The following is a 23,083-nucleotide window of genomic DNA, read 5'->3' on the forward strand; positions in this document are numbered from 1 at the left end:
ACTTGTTTGTTTAGGTACTTATATGTTTGTTGTGCATCAATTATCCTTTGCCTTAAAGTTGTACTTGCAGTTAGTTGTCCTATTCGAGTTGTGATGGTTTCTGGTATTAGTGAGATCTCAACTCTTTCCAGGTCATCCATTATATGTTTGGAGATGGTACATAGAGCTGCCGTGTGAGCTGACTTTCGGCTAAGAGCATCAGCTACAATGTTAGCTTTTCTTGGATGTTAGAGGATCTCACAGTCGTAGTCTTTGACCAAGCCATCTTCGTTGCCTCATATTTAATTCCTTTTGGGTAAAGAAGTACTTAAGGCTTTTATGATCTATATAGATTTGGATCTTTTCCCTATATAAGTAATGTCTCCATATCTTTAAAGCAAAGACTATGACAACTAACTCTAAGTCATGGATAGGATAGTTTTGTTCATAAGGTTTAAGTTGTCTTGAAACATATGCTATTACCTTGCCATGTTGCATCAAGACAGAACCAAACCCCTTTTTTGATGTGTCACTGTAGGTAGTTAGCCCCCTGATCCATCAGGTATAGTGAGAATAAGGGTTGTAGTCAACCTTTGTTCTAGTTCCTCGAAGCTTTATTCACATGCTTGGTTCTAGACAAAAGGATTATTCTTCTTGGTGATGTTAGTTAAGGGTAATGCTATACTTGAGAAATTCTTTAGAAATCGTCTATAATATCCTACTAATCCAAGAAAGCTTCGCACTTCACTGACCGTTGTTGGGCGAGGCCACTTGCTAACTATTTCAATCTTAGCAGGATCGACTGAGATTCCTTCTTATTTTACAATATGCCCTGGTAGGCAACTTGGAGAATTTGGCATACAACTTCTTATTTCTCGATATGGAAAGGACGTCCCTCAGATGTTTTTCATGATCTGTCTTAGACTTGGAATAGACCAAGATATCATCTATGAATACGATCACAAAATTATCAAGATAGTCCTTAAAAATTCTATTCATCAAATCCATGAAGGTTGTTGGGGTATTATTAATCCAAAGGGCATCACAACGAACTCATAATGCCCATATTTTGTTCAAAAAGCAGTCTTGGGAATATCAGACTCCTTGATTCACAGTTGATGATATCCATATCGTAAATCTATTTTAGAGAATACTGAGACTCTTTGTAATTGCTCAAATAGGTCATCAATGCGTGGGAGTGGGTACTCATTCTTTATTGTCATATTCAACTCTCGATAATCTAAACATAAACGCATTGATCCGTCCTTTTTCGTAACAAATAAGATAGGTACTCCATATGGAGACACGCTAGGGCGTATAAATCCTTTGTCTAACAAGTCTTGTAATTGTATTTTGAATTCTTGCAACTCCGCAAGTGCCATTCTATATGGTTCTTCAGATACTGGTTCAGCTCCGGGAGTAGGTCTATATATAATTCTATTTCTCGACTAGGTGGTAAACCTGGAAGCTCTCTTGCGAATACATCTTTAAAATCTCTTATCACATGAATATCCTTAATATCATCTTTTGGGTTTCGTGAGTCCATCACGCTTGCTTGATATGCCTAAGCCCCATGGTTGAGCAAATTCTTAGTTTTTAAGGTTGAAATTATTCTTGGGACTGGTTGTGTATTAGAGGGCTTAAATTTAAATTTTATTCCTGTTGGAAAGGTAAATATGACCTCCTTATTATGGCATTCTATCCTTGCATAGTTTGCAGCTAACCAGTCCATACCTAGTATTATGACAAAATCACTTATGTCTAGGATGATAAGAGTCACCCCTAGTTTATGTCTTTATACTGACAACTCGCAATTTTCCACTGCTGAGCTGGCCAACATAGATACTCTGGCAGGAGTAGCTATGGATAGAATGTAGCCTAAAGGATTTTATGGTAATTGAGCATGTTTTGAAAATGTTGTAGAGATGAATGAATGACTAGAGGCCGAGTCAAATAAAGTGAAGACATAATATCGGAGGATGGGTCATGTACTTGTAACAACTGCATCTTGGTTCTCTGCCTCTTGATGTGTAGCAGCAAACACCCGTCCTTTCTGCTGTTCGGTAACCTTATTATTTATAGGCTGGGTGGTCTGGGCAGATGATACTTGGGTGACAAGCTTTGGGCAAGCCTTTGCATAGTGACCCGTCTGGCCACAATTAAAACACACTTCTAAGTTTCGAAGACACTGCCCCTTTTGGTGTTTTCCAGAATTTCTGCACTTAGGATATGTGAATGTTTGGCCCTTTTGTTGTGATTGTATGCTCTGAGTGCCTTGGGAATTTTTAGCTTGCTGTTGTGAACGTTGAAAGCCCTGTTGGTTGAATTTTCTCTTTTGATTTGGCATGAATCCTCGTTCAAAAGTTGAGGTTTTGGCAGCAAGATCTACTTCCATGAGTAAGGCCGACTTGAGGGAAAGTGCATACTCCTTGTGTCGAAAAGCAGTAACTGTGCCCCAAAGGCCTTCTCTTAATCCCCAAATATTTCCACCTTCTTCTCTTCTATGTCTACTAGTCGAGGAACAAAGTGAGACAAGCAATCAAATTTCCATTCATACTCCGCCACCAACATGTTCTCTTGACGAAGATTAAGAAATTCCACTTCCTTTTGATATCTCACTGTCAAAGGGAAATACTTGTAAAAAGCCTTACTAAATTGCTACCTCGTGATCGAACCTTTGATTGTTCTTTGTGTGGATTCCCACCAAAACATTGCATCACCTCTAAATATGAAGGTAGCACAATTTACTTTTTGTTATTTTGGTATATTCATATGGCGGAAAATGGTTTCTATTTCTGTTATCAGATTCTCTGCTATAGTTGGATCCATAGATGGTCCATCAAATGTTGAAGGATTGAACTTCTTGAATTCTCAAATGATTTTCGAGTCATTTGTATGATTGGTTATTGATGTGGTGGATGAGATTGTGCTTCCATTACTCATATTCTGTATTAGTATTTGTAGTGCATCTGATGTAAGTAACACGTAAGGCGTTTGTTCATTTTCTTGATTTTGAACTCCTGTGGATTCACTTTGAGGTCTTCCTCATCATGTTGGAGCTCGTTGTGGTGGAATCTGGTACACACATTCTTTCATGATAATGAAGCAATCTAATCCTACTTCTTTTACTCATGCTTATGCTTGCTATATTATTTACTAAGTTACTTGTCTAAAAATTCAAGGTACCAACGTATTTGGCATAACTGTGGGTATCACTTAACAAGTTAAACCATCAAATACTACGACTCTTCTAATGTAGTAGAATCTACTTGGCTCAAATGCTCTGATACGAAACTGTAACGACCAGACCCTTACATAATAAGATCCGACCGCTATGACATGCATACTTAGAGTTTTCCTATCATCAGATGCATTTTGGTAAAAATTTGAAAAGAACATGTCTAAAATTTTATTAATTAAGTAGAAAAACTATACAATTTTTTTTTTTTTTTCACAAAACACCATGATCCATAAAACATTAGCGTAGTGGAACAAAATGCATATATGACAAAAATAGTGAGTTTGATGGTTGACCCCTTGAGCGACGTCTGATCATGCAACCTACATTATGTCCTTACCTACACAGTCTGTAGAATAGGATGAGTATATAATATACCCAGTAAGTAGTTCTCTCTTAAGGTAGTGACCAAATGCACAGTCACATGCAACATGTCATGAAAACATATGATTGGGACCCAAAACATAAACTTATAATAACATGAGGTGGTTGATGTTAGATGTGACTCTGGCCCTACTGAGTGCATGACCCGCTAATCATTAGATGGGTTAGTTATCGTTTAAGTCCTCATCTTTCTACCAGGGCAGAAGAACTTACATTTGCACTAGAGGGGTGCAACCATACATACCCTGCTAGTCCCTAGCATAAACATAATGTAAGATTGGGCCTAGAGGGATGCAACCATACATGCCCTACCAGCCCTGAAAGCATAACCTATACCTAATTAAAACTTGATCTTAACATAATCGTGAACAAACATAATGCATGAGGTCCCTGGTAGAGAAACGTGTTTTAAACATGTAATGCAACATAACAATAAGAACATAATAAAGTAACATAACAAAGGTACACTACCATAAAACACTTAAAGAGAAGGTGAGATAAACTATTTACCTTTACTACAAACCTAATTATTCCTTATGGTTTGGTCTTGAAATGCTCTTGATTCATTTGTTTTTTTTTCCAACAAAGTGCCCTACTTCTCTATTTATAGGGTTGTTTTAACCGACCTCCTTTTCTTCTTCTTCTTCTTCTTCTTTTTTGTTTATGTTTATCTTTTTTTTATATATATTTATCATCTTTTTTTTATATATATTTATCTTCTTATATATATATTTTTTTAAAATGTTTATCTTCCTTTATATTTTCTTCTTTTTTTTGTTTATTTTCTTTTATTTTAATATTTTTTTTATATTTATATTTATCTTTATCTTTTTTCTTTTTAATGTTTTCTTCTTTTATATTTATCTACTTCTCTTTTTTTTTTATGTTTATCTACTTTTATATTTATCTTTTCCTTTCTTTTTTTTTTTATGTTTATTTTCTTTTATTTTTATCTTTTATTTTAATGTTTATCTTCTTTTTTTTATGCTTATCCTTTTTTTTTTATATTTATCTCTTTTTTTTTTAATGTTTAACTTCTTTTATATTTATTTATTTATTTTAAAAAAATATCATTATTATCTTAAACCTTCTACATATTATTTTTTATTATTATTTTTCAATTTTCTTCAAAATGTTCTTATATTGTCATTATTTATTTTCTAGATTTTTTTCTTTACTTGGATACTTGCTTAATTTTCAAATCAGTATTATATTTGTTACTTATTTAATAACCAAAGAGATTTATAGGCCAAATTTTAAACTTAATAGCTTAATCTTAGAACTTGTTTACTAATAACTAGATTTAACCTTGAACCTTAATTAACATTCATTATTTATTGTCCTATAATGTTTGTATACAACTTGACTTGTTACATTAAAGATTATAGTTTTTTTAAAAAAAAAAAAAAACACCAAAGGATTATGTATTAAAGATTGCATTCGCTATGCTGAAATTAATACGAAAACCAAGTTCAACTCAACGAAACAAGTTTCTCAAGAATCTTAGTGCGAACAATCATTAAACACTCAAAAATTCATTTTTCTAAAAATTGATTTCAAGTGTTTATCCTAAATCAATTCATTTTATAAACTCATCTTTTCAAAATTTGGTTTACATAGTTGCCAAACACATGAATTCTTTTCAAAATCCGGTTTAGGTATTCCAAACACACTTTTAATTGTTCATTTAAAAGCTTGGGTGATTTGTTCAACTCGATTTTTAGTTTAGTATTACTAATTAAAATATGTACCATTAGGCAAGACATTATCAGTTCTATTCCTCGCTTATATGTTATTTAACTTAAATGAAGTCGTAGGTTAAATTTTTATTTGGGGCAAGAAAAATTGCTAAAATGGATTTTGAAAAATCAACTTAATGGGAAGCTCAATGTTGATGTGGCATGGTCGTGCAGTAAGGGTAGAAGAGGGCTCGACTAAATTGTGCGTGATCATTCAAGTTTAGCGTTTTTTTTGTGGTTGCATGTTTACTTAGAGGAAGGGGAAATCTTCTAGAAGTTGAGGCTCTTTTGGAAGGCCTAAAAGCAATCAAGCAGGAAAATGGTGTGGGACCAATCCATCTTTAGTGGTCGATTCTGATTTGCTGGTGGTCACTAATTTCACTAATAGGGTGGTTGCTTCCTCTCCGATATCCATTTCTTTCTTTAGGACGTTATTTTTTTGGGAAACTTTATTAATATCCTTCACTTTTGTCATGTTCCTTGTGATAAAAATAAAGTCACTCATCCTTTTGCGACTTTGACATCCTCTTAAGGTCATCATTTGATTTGAAAAGATTCTTTTCCAGATAGTATTTTCTCTACGATTCTTGATGAGTGAGGTTAGGTTGTGATTTCCGCATGTTGCCTAAAAAAACTATAATGGTGCTTAAGAGCAAATTTGTTCCACATTTAACATTCGTAGGACCCATCTTTAGAGATATGCCAAAACCATAGTGAAACTTACTAAGAAAACTTCAATCTTAATCTTTAAAATTCTAACTTACAAATTTTATTAATCTAAGATCATCTATTGTATATCTCTACATTATCACTTGATTATTTTTATTATTGAAAAATATTGTTGAAAACATTCAAATATGAACTATACTAACTTCTTCCGAATTTAAAATTACGAGATCTAAATTTGAAGAATAAAATAGATTAATTTTTTTTAGGTATGTTCAATTTTGATCTCTAGATTTGCAATGGTCCCAATTTGGCTTCATATCTTCTTAAATCTCACATTTAGTTTATGTACACCTAAATTATATCACACAGAACAATATTTGTTTTAAAAAGGTGATAGTATTTTTTATTTTTTTAAAAGTGATTGGATATTAAAAAAAGTTAAATACAAAAATAAAATGCACCTCCAACTAGGCCTATTAGCTCAGTTGGTTAGAGCGTCGTGCTAATAACGCGAAGGTCGCAGGTTCGAAACCTACATGGGCCAAAAAGTTTTTTTTTTTTGACAATTCTACCCTTACTATTTTGATTATGGCTACACTAAACTTAAACCTCACAAATCCACTAATCACACACTTAAACAACTTTATTTCTTTTACTCGAAAAAAATCAAACCTCAGAGTCATGAAATAACTTCTATATATGATATTCTCAAGCTTTTGATCTTCTTGATGAAGGTTATAACTATCAAAATCTTATTTTAAATTTAAATTTTTTTACATTAAAACAAAAATGTAGATTATACATTATCAAAATTTTCTATGTTGGAATATGAAAAACTAGAATGTTGAAAATTTGGCTTTAAATTCTTAGGCTATACATTTAATTATATTTACTAATGGAATTTTAATAGTGTAACAACTTCTTGATAAACTAGCTAATCTTTACACATTTTCTTTCAAAGCTTGAGTCTCTTCCTCTTAATTTCTCTCTTTTCATATCTCAATCATTTTTTTCGAAATTTCTAATAGTTTGTATGAATAGAAAGTAGTGTTATGTACCAAAAAGGAAAAAAAGATGCTTCAACCAAATATTCTCCATGATAGGTATCAACTTTTTAATAGATTTTTCAAGTTATTTTATAATAGTTATTGTTTCTTATAATTTTTTCAATGTAACATTTAGAAAGTTTTTAGTTTTATCGTTGTGATATGATTGTTAATTAATTTTTTCATATAAAGAGTTACAATCTCTAATATTATTATTTTTGTATCATTACATTGTTTAGAAAGTGATAATCTATAATATTTTTGGCATTCCAAAATCAGTAAAATCTCAATTAATTTTTCACATATATACTAAGGAGCTTTCTTATATTACTAATATACAACAACTTTTTCATTCTAGAATTCTCTTCATAAATTGATATCCACATATTGACACAACACAAAATGTCTGACATGTACTTGGTGTCTAAACGTATAGAAATTGTAAATATTTGTTGTATGTCATTGGATGTCATTCAATCTAAGTTCTTTGATCCGTAAACATCAACGAAAGACAAACACATGATTTAAAGAGAAATTTTAAATGCATGTATTAGTTATTTTTCTGCATATGTTTTAAAATTTTGTTTTATGTTAATATTGCTATTAGTCGTATTTGTACTTTTTTTAATCTTATCAATGTAATAGGATTATTATTATTATTTTTTAACTATCATGTTAATGTTAATATTCAAAATTACTTTTAAAAAGATAATTAAATATGTTTATAGTTTACCAAAGTAAATAGTGTTTTCAATGTTTTTTAATGGAGTATTTTAAAGTAATATAGATCATATATTTTTTCCCAAAAAAAGAAAAAAAACTATATCTAAATGTATATAAAAATAGGTTATAAAATATCTACTAATAATAATCATTAATATATTAATTATCAATCATTAATTTTATTTTTATATATTAGATAGACAACATAACAATTATGTCCAAATTTATACATATACAGTCCAACATTGCAACTCAGTCTTCTCATTCGCCATTTCCGTCGTTGGTTTCTTTTTCTTACCAAATCGGTAATTTAAGTTCGCTTCTATTTCTCAGCATCATCTATTGCTTTTCGGATCATTAATTTTTTTCATTATTTATAATTCTCATTTTGATTCTCTAATTGATATTCAATAAAAGGAAAAAATAGAAAGAGAAACCTTTAATCGGTGGTTTTCCTAGTTCAATCGTGCACATCCTAATATTTTGGGGGTGTGATAACGGGAAGAAAGATGCATTATCATAGTGCTAAGTTCTTAAACAATGTTGGATTGCGTTGATGAAATATGTTAAATTGCATCCATTAAGCATAAATTCTATAATATTGTGGTCGCATGCGTTAAGCCCATTAGAACAGTTCATCTTTGCATTTTTGTGCAGAATATGCGTTAACGCAAAGCAAGATTGCGATTATAGGAAATCATCGGTCGAGCGCAACTTCACTACAAGGCTTTGTGTTGATCGTGCTCGCAAACATTCGCCCGAGAAGGATCGCCGCAACTTGGTCAACGCAACATGGTGAGCGCATCCGAGTGAAAGGATAATTAAGAGCGATGGGACAGAAAGCTGATGACAATCGAATCAAAATTAAGTTGACAGCCGAAAACGGTCATAAAGTACATTCAACTTTATTGGTGACAATTATGCGGCGTATCAGTCAGGAATTAAAGCGGTCCCATCTGTACAACTAGGAGAGAGAAGCCACCTTTCACCATGGATAGACTATAAATACCAAGTGCATTCTTTAGAAAAGGGGTTCACAGTTTTTACAATCTTTTGTTCCATAAGACGCACGTCTGTGTTCTTAATTTTCTTTCATTTTAACGTGGATACGAGGGAAGAAGTTGTGCTGGTAGATCATTCCGGTAAGCTTGGGAGAGCGTCGGAAGCCCCAAGGACAGAGAGAGGGTCGACGCCTGCGGACATCTTTAGATCAGAATAGAGATTTCAATGTAAAAAGCCTCGGTCAGTAATGAATTGCTACCAGTCTCTCTACCTTTACTTTCCATTGCCATTTTGTACTCAACTCATTTATAAGAATGGAATTTCTATCTCTATATCTGTTCAGTCTCTGTTATTCACGCATGAGTAGCTAAATTAGTTGAATGGGTTGAGAAGCATTTAGCTAGCACAACTAGGGAATCTTCATTCTTTGCGATTATCTTGTTTATGTATGCTTCATTCGTCCATTAGAGATACTCGGGAGGGTAGTCTAAAGATAGAATCTAGACTTGGGAAGGTCAGGTTAGAATCTAGACTCGGAAGAGCCAGATTAGAACGCATAAGCGAGAGATATGCCCTTAGGAATGAGCACTATTTGTTATCAACACATAGCATGCATCCTAGAGATAGGATATGATTGTATGCGGTCACCTTGCTTTCATGCATTTTGCATCATTGCATAGGACAAGAGTAGAGACTTAGGGATGAGCTCTATGGACATTTTGCATTCAACACATGCGTCCTAGATTTAAGAGCATCGCATTTACATTGGAAAATGACTTGCTGTGCATGGTTGTAACATGATCACATAGTCTGACGCATTCCCAAGTAACGCTAGCTAAAGATCTTCTCAACCCGTTCATCGCATACTCATTGCATCTATTAACGCACACAACAAACCCAACACTTATTTATTTACTTGGTTACCACAAAGTTTTCATCAAAATTATCAACGTAATTTATTTTCACAAGTCCCTGTGTTTGACCCTGGACTTACGAGGAAACTCAGAGGAATTTACACTTGAATTCCGCTGGGGAAACTTGAGTGCATAACGCAAATCCATCAACGCATATCATTCATATTTCCACTTCATAAATACGAGCACCAAGTTTTTGGCGCCATTGCCGGGGACTTCGGCAAGATAGTTTGCTAACGGTAATTTTTTGATTTCTTTATAGAACTCTCAATCTCTAGCGCATTATGACCCGGAGATTGAGAGGACTTTTAGATGAAAATTGAGAGACCGCTAACAGCAACCACAATCAGACAAAGAAGAGATGGCGGAGCAGCCTGGAAATAGAGCACCAAATGATAATAATGTCACGGCGAATCCAATTCAGTTGGCAAACGATCGCAATAGACCCATCAAGGACTATGCATTGCCAAACCTCAATGATTTCTGTCCGGGAATCATGAGGCCAGCCCTCAACGGAAGCAGATTTGAAATGAAATCGATGATGCTGCAGATGATCTAGACTGCAGGTCAATTCAGAGGAAGGTGTGGCGAGGACCCGCACACTCACCTCTGAAGTTTTATTGAAATCTGTAACACTTTTGTGTTCCCGAACATCTCTGCTGAAGAGGTTCGACTAACGTTGTTCCCATTTTCACTCTGTGAACAGGCTAGGAAATGGGCATATTCTCTCGAACCGGGAGAGATCACTTCTTAGGAGCAGATAGTGGAGAAATTTATGAAGAAGTATTTTCCACCTACCGAGAACGCAAGACGAAGGAAACTGATCACAAATTTTGAACAAGATATGGATGAATCGCTCAGCGATGCTTGGGTGAGGTTTAAAAGGTTGGTCCAGGATTGTCCGCATAATGGGTTACCAGATTGCCTTCAAATAGAGATTTTCTATCATGGTTTGAATCCCGCTTCATAGACCGCTGCCAATGCGGCAGCTGTTGATGGTCTGCTCGACAAAACTTATGATGAGGCGAAGAATATCCTGGATTGCATTTCCAAGAACCATGAAGACTGAAGAGAGTGACCAAAGATTGAGACTTAAAGACTCTGACGCAAACAATGGTGCTATTACTTCATTACAAAACCAAATGATCGCAATGATGAATTTGATCCAAGGAATGGTGATCAGCAGCCCAACACTGCAAGGTGGGCAAACCAACGCAATCAGTCAAAACATCGCAAGGTGTGCGGCTTGCGGTGATGGGCATGCGATGGAAGATTGCCCACAAAATCCACAATTTGTATACTTTATAAAGAATAATCCCTTTTCAAACACCTACAACCCCAGGTGGAGGAACCACCCCAATTTTGCTTGGAAGAATCAACAACAAAATTTTCATCCTGTGGCGCAAAAAGAAGGGCCACCAGGATTCTTTCAATGCAATAACGGTCAACCGAGCAATCAAGCAAGTAGCTCACAACAACCATCGCAATTCTCTTCTTTGTAGAGCCTATTGAAGCAATATATAGAGAAAAACGAGACGGTGCTTTAGAGTCAGGCCACCTTCATTCGCAATCTTGAATTACAGATGGGCTAGATTGCGAGTAAGCTGAAAAGTAGACCGCAAGGGGCACTGCCAAGTTCAACCGAACTTCACGCAACCCGAGGGGATCAGGTAAGTAGCAATGTCAGGTTGTGACATTGCACAATGGGAAGACTGTGGAGGGAAAAAAGAAGGAGCATAGTAGAACAACTTCCATTGCAGCTGAACCTGAGATTGCGGTAACGCAAAAAGAAGAAGGAGAAAAAGAAGCAGTAGGACTTGAGGTTACGTCGACCTCGAAGCCAACTGAAATGGGAACTGTGAAAGTTCAGTTACCCCCTTTCCCTCAGAGATTAAGAAAGAAGAAAAACGAAGAGGTACAATACCAATGCTTCTTATCTATGTTAAAGCAATTACATGTTAACATTTCTTTTAGTGAAGCGATTGAGGAAATGCCTGCCTGTGCCAAGTTTCTAAAGGACATGGTAACTAAGTAGAGGGGCATTGGGAAATTTTCCTCGGTGGCATTAATGCAAGATTCCAAATCAATCATCCCACCGAAGATGAGCGATCCTGGGAGCTTTACTATCCATTTCTCCATAGGAGGACTCTATATTGGGCAAACCCTGTGTGACTTGGGGGCCAGCATAAATTTGATGCCATTGTCAATTTTTAGACAATTAAATGTGGGGCAACTTGTGCCCACATTAGTGACTCTCCAATTGGTCGACAGATCTCTGGTCCATCCAGAAGGTAAGGTGAAGGATGTGTTGATAACAATTGACAAATTTATCCTATCAGCTGACTTCATTATTTTAGACTATGAGGCTGACAAAGATGTGCCCATCATTTTGAGGTGACCTTTTCTATCAACGGGTCGTGCTCAAATTAATGTGTATAAAGAAGAAATCACTTTGAGTATCAACGGACAGAAGCTCAAATTTAATATAATTCGTGCCATGAAGTTTTTGGATGAAGAAGACCTACATGATTCTGATGATGACCTGAATTTGATTGAAAAAGAAAAGTCTGATGAAGAGTATGAGGAAGAGGATGCCAGCGCATCCATTGCTGCCTACAATGCGATCACAACAAAAACAAACAAGGAAGAAGAAATGATCGCAAAGTAAGAAGAAGAGTCAACAGAAACAGATCAAAGAAAAACAACGCAACCTTCCTTAGTGAAGCCACCAACACTTGAACTAAAGACCCTACCAACCCATTTGAAGTACGCATTTTTGGGGCAGAATGAGAAGCTGCTAGTAATCATTTTCTCTGTACTCAACAAAGATCAGGGGAATACATTGATGAGCCTTCTCAAGAAATATGTGCGAGCAATTAGCTGGACGCTCACTGACATCAGAGGAATTAGCCCCCCGTACTGCATGCACCACATTCATCTTGAAGATGACCACAAGGCTACATTTGAACATCAATGTAGGCTCAACCCTGCGATGAAGGAGGTCGTCAAGAAGGAGATTATCAAATGGCTAGATGCGGGCATTATCTATCCCATAGCAGATACCACGTGGGTCAGCCCCGTGTAATGTGTGTCGAAGAAGGGAGGAATGACAGTAGTCCTAAATGAGAACAACGAATTAATGCCGCAAAGGACCATCACTAGATGGCGCATATGCATGGACTACCGCAAGTTAAATGCGGCCACAAAGAAAGATCATTTACCCTTCCATTCATCGATTAAATGCTAGGCAGACTTGCAGGGAATGATTTTTACTGCTTCTTGGATGGGTATGCCGGATACAATCAAATCATGATAGCTCCTGAAGATCAAGACAAGACCACATTCACCTATCCATATGGGACATTTGCTTTTCGCCGCATGCCATTTGGCCTCTGCAATGCGCCAAGCATGTTCCAAAGGTGCATGATGGCGATCTTTTCAGATTATCTCGAGGATTCTGTGGAAATATTTATGGATGACTTCTCCATTTATGAGAACACTTATGAAGTCTGCCTAGCCAACCTAGAGAAGATTCTGAAGAGATGTGAGGAGACGAACTTGGTGCTCAACTGGGAAAAATTTCATTTCATGGTCAAAGAGGGTATAGTGTTGGGGCATAAAGTCTCTCGGGATGGGTTGGAGGTGGACAAAGTAAAGATCGACGTAATTGAAAAGCTTCCACCTCCAACCAGCGTGAAGGCTGTGCGAAGCTTCTTGGGGCATGCTGGATTCTATAGACGATTTGTCAAGGAATTTTCTAAGATAGCACGACCACTGAGTGCGTTGCTAGAGGCTGACAGACAATAACTGCCTTAACGCATTCAGAGTTTTAACAGATGCGCTGATTACCGTACCCGTATTGATTTCATCGAACTAGACATTGCCATTTGAAATCATGTGTGACGCAAGCGGGTATGCGATGGGGGTAGCTTTAGCGCAAAAGAGAAAAACAATTTTGCACCCCATCGCATATGCGAGTAAAACTTTAAATCCTGCTCATACAAATTATACCACCACAGAGAAAGAACTCCTGGCTGTGATTTTTGCGTTGGAGAAATTCCGGGCATATCTATTGGGAACCAAGGTACTCATCCACACCGATCACTCACAATAAAATACTTAATGACAAAGAAGGACACAAAGCCGAGGTTGATCAGATGGGTTCTCCTCCTTCAAGAATTTGATATCGAAATAATTGACCGGAAGGGGACAGAGAATCAGGTTGCGGATCATCTTTCTAGACTGGAAAATCTTGAAGTTGACTGCAATGAGACTGAGGTGAGTGCTATGTTCCCGGATGAGCAACTATTCCATAGAGAAGAATTTCCCTGGTATGCGGACATCGTTAATTATTTGGTCTGTGAGCAATTTCCTTAAGATTACACCTATCACCAACAGAAGAAGCTCAAGCACGAATGCAAACATTATTATTGGGATGAGCTAAACTGTATAAAAGAGGTGCAAACCAGATTATTCGATTATCCATACCGAATGCTGCTCAACAATGCATATTATCACAATGCCATGACTCACCATATGGTGGACACTTTGGAGGGCATCGCACTACAACCAAAGTTTTTCAAAGTGGATTCTTTTGGCCCACATTATTCATGGATGCTGCTGACTACGCAATGAAATGTGATTGGTGTCAACGCACAGGCAACATTTCATGGAAAAATGCAATGCCAATGAACACTATCTTGGAGCTGGAATTATTCGACGTATGGGGGATTGATTTCATGGGATCATTTCCTCCTTCGCATGGAAAGCATTACATTTTATTGGCTGTCGATTATGTCTCTAAGTGGGTAGCAATAGCATGCGCCACAAGTGATGCGGCGGTAGTCTCCCAGTTCCTGAAGAAAAATATTTTCAGTCGTTTTGGCACTCCTCGTGCCATCATAAGTGATGAAGGATCCCACTTTGTTAATCATAATATCAAAGAGCTGATGCACAAGTACAACATCCTCCACAAAGTGGCCATCGCATACCATCCACAAACGAATGGTCAGGCTGAAGTGTCCAATCATGAAATTAAGTTGATACCTAAGAAGGTAGTAAAGCCTTCACGGAAAGACTGGGCAACGAAACTTGACGATGCGTTGTGGGCACACCGGACCACATTCAAAACACCAATAGGTATGTCCCCTTATGCGTTGGTATTTGGCAAGGCGTGTAATTTTCCTTTGAAGTTGGAGTATAAGGCACTGTGGGCAGTCAAGAAGCTGAATTTTGATTTAAAAAAAGCAGGAGACCCGCAGAAAATGCAGCTGGTTGAGCTAGAAGAATGGAGGATCAACGCATATGAGAATGCGAAGATTTATAAGGAGTGCACCAAGCACTGGCATGACAAACGCATATGCGATAGGAACCTCCATTTCGGGCAAAAGGTCTTACTCTTGAATTCAAGACTACGGCTCTTCCCGGGAAAATTAAAATCACGCTGGTCTGGTCCTTTCATCATTAAAGAAATATTTCCACATGGTGCGGTGGAGCTGATCACTGAGGATGGCAGCCGGACATTTAAGGTTAATGGACAACGAATTAAGCATATTGCGGAGGTGATTTTCAACCAGAAAAAGTCTCCATGAAGCTGAAAGACCCGGACTACCCCCCTACATGATTTTTGAACTCTTATTTCTTCGTCTCTTTTACTAGTATTTAGCTATCTAAATCTTACTGAATTTTACTTCTTTCTCTAAAAACAAAATCATTTAGACATCTAACTTGTTGTTTTGTTTTAAATCATTTGACCCTCTCTTTGTCTGTTTATAACGATTAAGGCACATGATTGCGGAGATGTTACAAGAAGAAGCAAATGATCTCAATCCACCACCGCAATCCACAAAAGATAGATCGCCGCAAGGAATGATGCGTCAATACACAATGCGGCGACAACGCAAAATTTGGGGGTGTACTCTTCCCTATCTTTATTTCAAATTTTATGCTATCACATCGCATGTTAATTTTAAAAGTCTTATCACCACATCCTCTTTAATTACCATAATCATTTGACATAGATAAATTTAGTAGTTTACCACATTCTGTTCTTTGCCAAGTATGATTTCAATGATGACAAATATGCTTCTATTTCTTTCATATATACTAGAGTCAACTTAGTCTTAAGATAGTCACCACATGAAATATTTCTCGAAGTTAGGGGTTTACTAGCTTTCTTTCAAACTTTCCTTATAATGCATTTTATGACCATCGCATGACTTATTTTAATCTTTTGGCAACAAAGACATTGCCGCATTTTAAATTTGGGGGTGAGGTATTTATTTTCAACCTTGCTATTCTTTCAATATATATATATATACTTTGAGAATAACAACTCCACTATCAATGCAATGGGAAACCCATGTTGATAAGAGTTAAGTTGTGAAAGGCACTTACCCGTAGTTGGATGTCTGCATGACACACGTGGGGGTAATCCAAAACGAAAGTAAGTCACAAGGATCAACGCATAAATCAATGACCGCAACTCCACTGCCAAATCGGTATGAGTTTAGTATGAGAAAGAGTGCATTGCTCATAGTTGGATGTCCGCATGATACACGTGGGGGCAAGCCAAAACGAAGGCAAGGCACTTGGATCAGCGCAAGGTCAGAAAAAAAATGTCAATGAAGAAAATTTTTGTGCAAGAAAAATCAATTGTCACCCCGGTAGAAAATTTTCTTTTTGAAATAAATCATGCGATGATCCAAAATTTAGTAAAGTCCTTTTGAAAGTTAAGCGTGCAAGCCCTAGGTCTTAGAAATATTTTAAGAAGAGACTTGAATAAGACTTAAGGAAATTCTGGTATATAGGATTTGAACGAAGTATTCTTGAGATAGCTAGGAAAAGAACTTTGCGGTTGACTTGCTAAAGGAATCTTTAGCTTATGCTTGAGGACAAGTATTGTTTAAATTTGGGGGTGTGATAACGGATAGAAATGCACGTTATCATAGTGCTAAGTTCTTAAACAATGTTGGATTGCGTTGATGAAATATGTTAAATCACATCCATTAAGCATAAATTCTATAATATTGTGGTTGCATGCGTTCAGCGCATTAGAACAGTTGATCTTTGTATTTTTGTGCAGAATATGTGTTAACGCAATGCAAGATTGCGATCATAGGAAATCATCGGTCGAGCGCAACTTCACTGCAAGGCTTTGCGTTGATCGTGCTCGCAAACATTCGCCCAAGAAGGATCACCACAACTTGGTCAGTGTAACATGGTGGGCGCATCTGGGTGAAAGGATAATTAAGAGCGATGGGATAGAAAGCTGATGACAGTCGAATCCAAATTAAGTTGACAGTTGTTAACGATCATAAAGTACATTCAGCTTTATCGGTGACAATTATGCGGTACATCAGTCAGGAATTAAAGCGGTCCCATCTGTACAACCAGGAGAGAGAAGCCGCCTTTCACCATGGATGCTCTATAAATACCAAGTGCATTCTTCAGAAAAGGGGTTCACCGTTTTTACAATCTTTTGTTCCACAAGTCGCACGTCTGTGTTCTTAGTTTTCTTTAATTTTAATGAGGACGCGAGGGAAGAATTGTGCTGGTAGATCATTCCGATAAGCTTAAAGAGTGCCGGAAGTCCCAAGGACAGAGAGAGGGCCGGCACCTGCGAAAGCGGGAACATCTGTAGATCAGAATAGAGATTTCAGTGTAAAAAGTCTCAGTCAACAAGAAATTGTTACCAGGCTCTCTACCTTTACTTTCCATTGTCATTTTGTACTCAACTCATTTATAAGAATGGAATTTCGTTCTCTATATTTGTTCACTCTTTGTTATTCACGCAGGAGTAGCTAAATTAGTTAAATGGGTTGATAAGCATTTAGCTAGCACAACTAGGGAATCTTCATTCTTTGCGATTATCTTGTTTATGTATGCTTCATTCGTCCATTAGACTTGGGAAGGTCAAGTTAGAATCTAGACTCGAAAGAGCCAGATTGGAACGTATAAACGAGAGATAGACGATTAGGAATGAGCACTATTTGTTATCAACACATCATATGCATCCTAGAGATAGGATATGATTTTATGCGGTCACCTTGCTTTCATGCATTTTGCATCATCGCATAGGACAAGAGTAGAGACTTAGGGATGAGCTCTATGGACATTTTTCATTCAACACATGTGTCCTAGATTTATGAGCATCGCATTTACATTGGAAAATGACTTGCTGTGCATGGTTGTAACATGATCACATAGTCTGACGCATTCCCAAGTAACGCTAGCTAAAGATCTTCTCAACTCGTTCATCGTATACTCATTGCATCTATCAACGCAAATGTCTTTTCTCAAATCTGCCACCTTTATTTATTTCTTTTTCATCAACGCAAACAACAAACCCAACACTTATTTATTTAATTGGTTACCGCAAAGTTTTCATCAAAATTACCAACGCAATCTATTTTCACAAGTCCCTGTGTTCGACCCTGGACTTACCAGGAAACTCAGAAGAATTTACACTTGAATTCCGCTGGGGAAACTTGAGTGCACAATGCAAATCCATCAACGCATATCATTCATATTTCTACTTCATAAATACGAGCATCACTATGCTATGAGAATGAGAGTAGAATTCATAGCATGGGAAAGAGTGTAGAATTTTATCCAAGTTCAACTCTTAGTATAGTTGAGGAAGTAAGTCATAGCATAGGTGAAAAGTCATAACATAGTTGATAGCATTGTTGACAAATTCATAGCATAGTAAGTGAAGTCAAAGCATAGCTAAGGAAGCTCAACTCATAGCATAGTGGAGTAAAATCCTACCAAGTTTGATGCATGGTAGGTGCATCCTAAGGGAAAATTTGAACAATTTTGGATGCATGAGAAGCTATGTTACGAGCATAAGAGACTATGCTGTGAACATGAGGAGCTATTCTGTGAGCGTAAGGAACTATGCTATGAGTATGAAGAGTCATGTTTTGAGATGAAGGACAAGATGAAATAATTGGGAAGGATTGGTTAAATTTTGATTAAACCATATGTTGATCTATGCATAACCAAGAAAGGAAATAGGGTTGGGCGCATAGAGTAAGGTCAGTGAACACATAGGGTATTAAAGGGGGAGAATTTAGCTATATGGTTGACAACATATGAAACTAAAAATGGAGGAAACCCTAAAGATTGCAGTGTTTGGTGCATAGACGATGAAGTAGGCATAAAGATGGCCATGTGAACACATACCTTGAGTTGAAGAGAGGCAAAGTGGACACATGGCTATGCTTTGAACATAAAGAAGAAAGCTATGCTATGTGAAGGAGATGAAAACCAAGAAAGGATGAAGTTAAGGAAGAGTTGGACACATAGGGGAGGAGTTGGATGCATAACCATGCTAAGAACCTAAAGAAGAAGCTATGCTATGAGAGAGAGACACGTTGGTAGCATAGTTTGGGAACCATACATCTAAACCTAGAGAACCATGTGGTTAACATCTTGTGGGTGCATAGGTGATGATTAGACGCGTAACAAGGTTGTTGGTGAGACCATACGTTGACATGAGTTACTTGGGGAACAAGGTCGAATTGACAACAAAGTAGGGTACGAGTGTCACACCCCGTCTCAGACTACCCTCTGAGCCTAGGAAAGGACATGACTGTAGCAGTTATCAACCCTTTTGTTGACACTTACTGCCTAATAATTCTTGTGGAAATAACTCTGATACCAATGAACAAATTTAGCAACCAACTGATAAGTTGAGGAGGAAAACAACAACTGATAAAGTAGGCTCATTTTATATTACAACAATGTAACATTTATCAACTCCAAGACTTAGCTACAAAGTTACAAGAACAACTGTAAAACCCTCCGGAAGTGTAACTGTTGCATGTGGTGGACCTTGACCTTAGTAGCACCCTGGAACTCCTCACCTTTCCGCTACTTGGGGGGGTGGGTAAAACATAAAACATGGAAAACATGAGCTACAAAGTTTGATTTTAACAATATACTTTTTGGAAATCAATACATAATCAACAAGAACATTACCACGAGTTCAATATTATTTTTCCAGCCAGACCGCTAGATTATCCCTAACTCAATCGCTGGTTAAAACAATCAACTCCAACTTGACCGCTGGTTATTACATAATATGAACATCCCCAGCTTTACCGCTGGTTATCCCTGGCATGATCATACATTTTTTCCCAACACTTTTACACGTATATTAAAGCAATGTATCAATAATTCCTGTGGAAACTTTCCCTTTACCCTATTATCCCACCAATGTGCACATCGACTATTTTCCCGCTAGCTATGCTTAGATAACTTGCCTATATTTCCCGCCGGTCATCACCGTTATCATTTCCCGCCAGCCGAAGCCGACTATATTTTCCTGCCAAATACCTTTTCAAGCATGCTAGCTATATATCCCGAGTACAATTTCAGTTTCCAAAACAAGCATACAAAAAATATCTTAACAAGCATAGTAACAAGATAAACATATATCCCTGATCATGCCAATTTACATTATCCCCTATATATATTTACCTATATATAGAAATTTCATCAACAATACAACAACACAATAACCACTCACCTTGGTTGGTTAGGAACTTTCCTTTCCGAAGTTTCTTAGGTTTCCTTGGTTTCCCTTTTGAATCCTAAATTCCAGATTCAATTATCAGCTTAGATTATTCAGAGTTCCAGACCTTATTTTAAGATACTTCCTTCTGCAAACATGTTCTAAAATGTCTCAGAAAGCTTACCATAAGATCTTAGCTCAGAAATTCTCTTGACTTGGACGGAATCATCAAAACATCAAGACTGGCTCAGCTTACTCGACGGCTCGACCCCTCTGTCTTTTCCTCATTCTCCAGCCCGAATCCTTGGATCTTTTTCTCTGGCAGCCTTACCTTGAAAACTAGACTCTTATAGTTTTGTAATCACATCAAATGCACGAGTATTCTGGGAGAACTCCTTGTCTCAAGTTGATGCTACTTCCTGTTCTTTCTGTCTGACAGCATCTCCCCTCTTGGAACCTCTTGACCAACTCATGGTCTTGCTACCAACACATAGTCTCCTCCCAATACACTCTTCTTTATGTCCTTTGAAGAGAATTTGAGTTCTCATCTGAAGTCCTTGGCCCTATTTATAGGCGTCCAAGATTGCTCTAAGGTTGATACCTCCTACTTGGCCCATGTCCAAGTGTCTCTTCCTTACACTATTACCGCAATCTTGCATTATCGCAACCCAAGGTGTCTTGCTCCCCTTTTACCAATGCATAGCCCTTAACTTTGCATGTCTTCTTATGCCTCCACCTCATTTGCTTAAGGATTAAGATTTCTTCCCAACAAGCCACATGTTCGAATGACGTCCTTGAATGCGTCCATCCTTCATATGCATTCATCCTTCATATGCATTTATCCAACTTCATATGCATTCAACTAGGATAATGACCAACACCCTTTCAACGCATACTACTAGCCTTGTCCTATGCGCCCACATGCCCTCGGATGTCCAACGCATAGCACATCACCAATGCATAGCAACCTTTGGGTCGACTTGGTTCTCAACTCAACACCTTAAGGCATAGCTCACCATTATCTAGGTTCTTGCTAACGCATCTCCTATGACCAACGCAACCCACCTCATTAACCTTGTTACCGTAAGCCTTAACAACGCAAGGGAAAATCACTATACGTCCACCTTAGCTCGTTACATCGCATAGCTTATACTTTAGCAAGGCCGCTGCATCCATTGTATCCATCGCATCCATCGCCGCATGCCATCGCATCCATCGTGCAGCATCACTGCATGCCATCGCGTAGCACTGCCGCATCCATCTCGTAGCATCGCCGCATGCCTCCATCACCTACTACCAACGCATTCCTTCAGCCGCATATACGTATACCATCGACCGTATCACGGCATACCCTCACATCACCGCATACCCTTGCATCACATGCCCTCGCATCACCGCATACCTTTGCACCACATGCCCTTGCATCACTGCATATCTTTGCACCACATGCCCTCACAACACCGCATGCCCTAGGCCGCACACTCTCGCGTAGCAAGGCCACCGCAAGCCACCAACGCATAGCACTGTCGTGTGACACCAACGCATAGTGTTGTCGTATACCATCGACGCATACCCCCATCGTTGCATGCCATCCATCGTCGCATTTACCAGTCCATCCCTTCGGCCGCATACTCCATTGCTGCATGCCATCCATCGCTGCATGCTACCAACGCATCCCTTCGGCCACAAACCATCAGCCACATACTCCATCACCATATGTCATCCATCGCTGCATGCTACTAACACATTTCCTTCGGCCACATACACGCATACACATCGCATCCATGGCATCCATCGCAGCCATCACACCGCATGCGTTGTTCTAACCTCTCAAGACAGTGGCTACCGCATGCGTCGTCCTTGGCAATACTTCAGCCTCTCTCCATGCCCAAGTAACCTCTCAATACTTCATTTTTCTCCTTGGCATCCAATGCATGGTTACTCTTGGCAATGCCTCTTGTCAATACTTCAGCCAATCATGCGTCCAACCTTACAAACGCATGGTTGTCTTCTCAACTTATGCATTAATGTCTCCTAACCCTTCACGCATGGGTCCTTTTTTACCTTACACTTAGCCAATATTTCGTCACTTAGTTCTTAACTAAAAACTACTCAACACTTAGAAATTTCCTTCACTTCAACATAGGAGTTAACTTCCACTTGCTAAGGTAGGAAAAATGGAAATCCAGATTTCACAACAAGGCTCAACAAAATGAGATCTTGGACCGAGCCAAGGATAAGACGGATGCATGGAAGGGAATGCAAGGTGTTGAAGTGCCACCTCAAGGGAAGCTATGCATTAGCCTATGCATGGTGAAGACACCTAAGTCTTGCATGCAAGGAGAAGATGTCAGGAGGTGTTGCGTTGGGCATTGCATGGTCGGGCTTTGCATGATGTTGACACCTAGGTTTTCCATGCACTTTGAAGTGTGGGAGCATGTAAAGGGTGACAAGGATACTCTGAAGGCCTATAAATACCCCGGGGGGTTCTCATTTCACCTCACAACTCAAATCTTCTAAAAGAAGACTAAAAAAGGAGAGAGTTAGAGAAAATTAGGGTATTCAGGGTGAGTTATTGATGACAATCTAAAATGCATGTCATCTTATGTCTTTTACTTAGAATTATGAAGGTTGTTAGGCAGAATATACGATAATCATGATAGAAATTCACGAGAAAGTGAGCTTGCATCGATTAGCATGTTGAGTCTCAGCTAACCCATTCTTTTGCGTTAATTATGCGTTTCTATTTTTGTAGCTAATGCAGGAAATGAACGCAAACGCGAAAATCGGACCACCACATAGACGACCGTATGCGAAGAAACACTCCATCGCAAAGGCAAACGCATCGATCAATGCATGGATATTGC

General features: G+C 37.9%; 2 non-coding genes across 2 annotated transcripts; one reads left to right on the forward strand and one right to left on the reverse strand.

The window, feature by feature from the left end:
* Positions 1 to 6,479: 6,479 nt before the first annotated feature.
* TRNAI-AAU (transfer RNA isoleucine (anticodon AAU)) lies at positions 6,480 to 6,553 on the forward strand. Its single transcript has one exon. It is a non-coding gene; the product is annotated as a tRNA-Ile (tRNA).
* Positions 6,554 to 10,502: 3,949 nt separating this feature from the next.
* On the reverse strand, positions 10,503 to 10,609 carry LOC120092266 (small nucleolar RNA R71). The gene has a single exon (XR_005485975.2). It is a non-coding gene; the product is annotated as a small nucleolar RNA R71 (small nucleolar RNA).
* Positions 10,610 to 23,083: the final 12,474 nt, after the last annotated feature.

This window comes from Benincasa hispida, chromosome 11, assembly GCF_027475165.1.
Source record: "Benincasa hispida cultivar pf3 chromosome 11, pf3_genome.v1.1, whole genome shotgun sequence".
In the NCBI taxonomy this organism is placed as follows: Eukaryota; Viridiplantae; Streptophyta; class Magnoliopsida; order Cucurbitales; family Cucurbitaceae; genus Benincasa; species Benincasa hispida.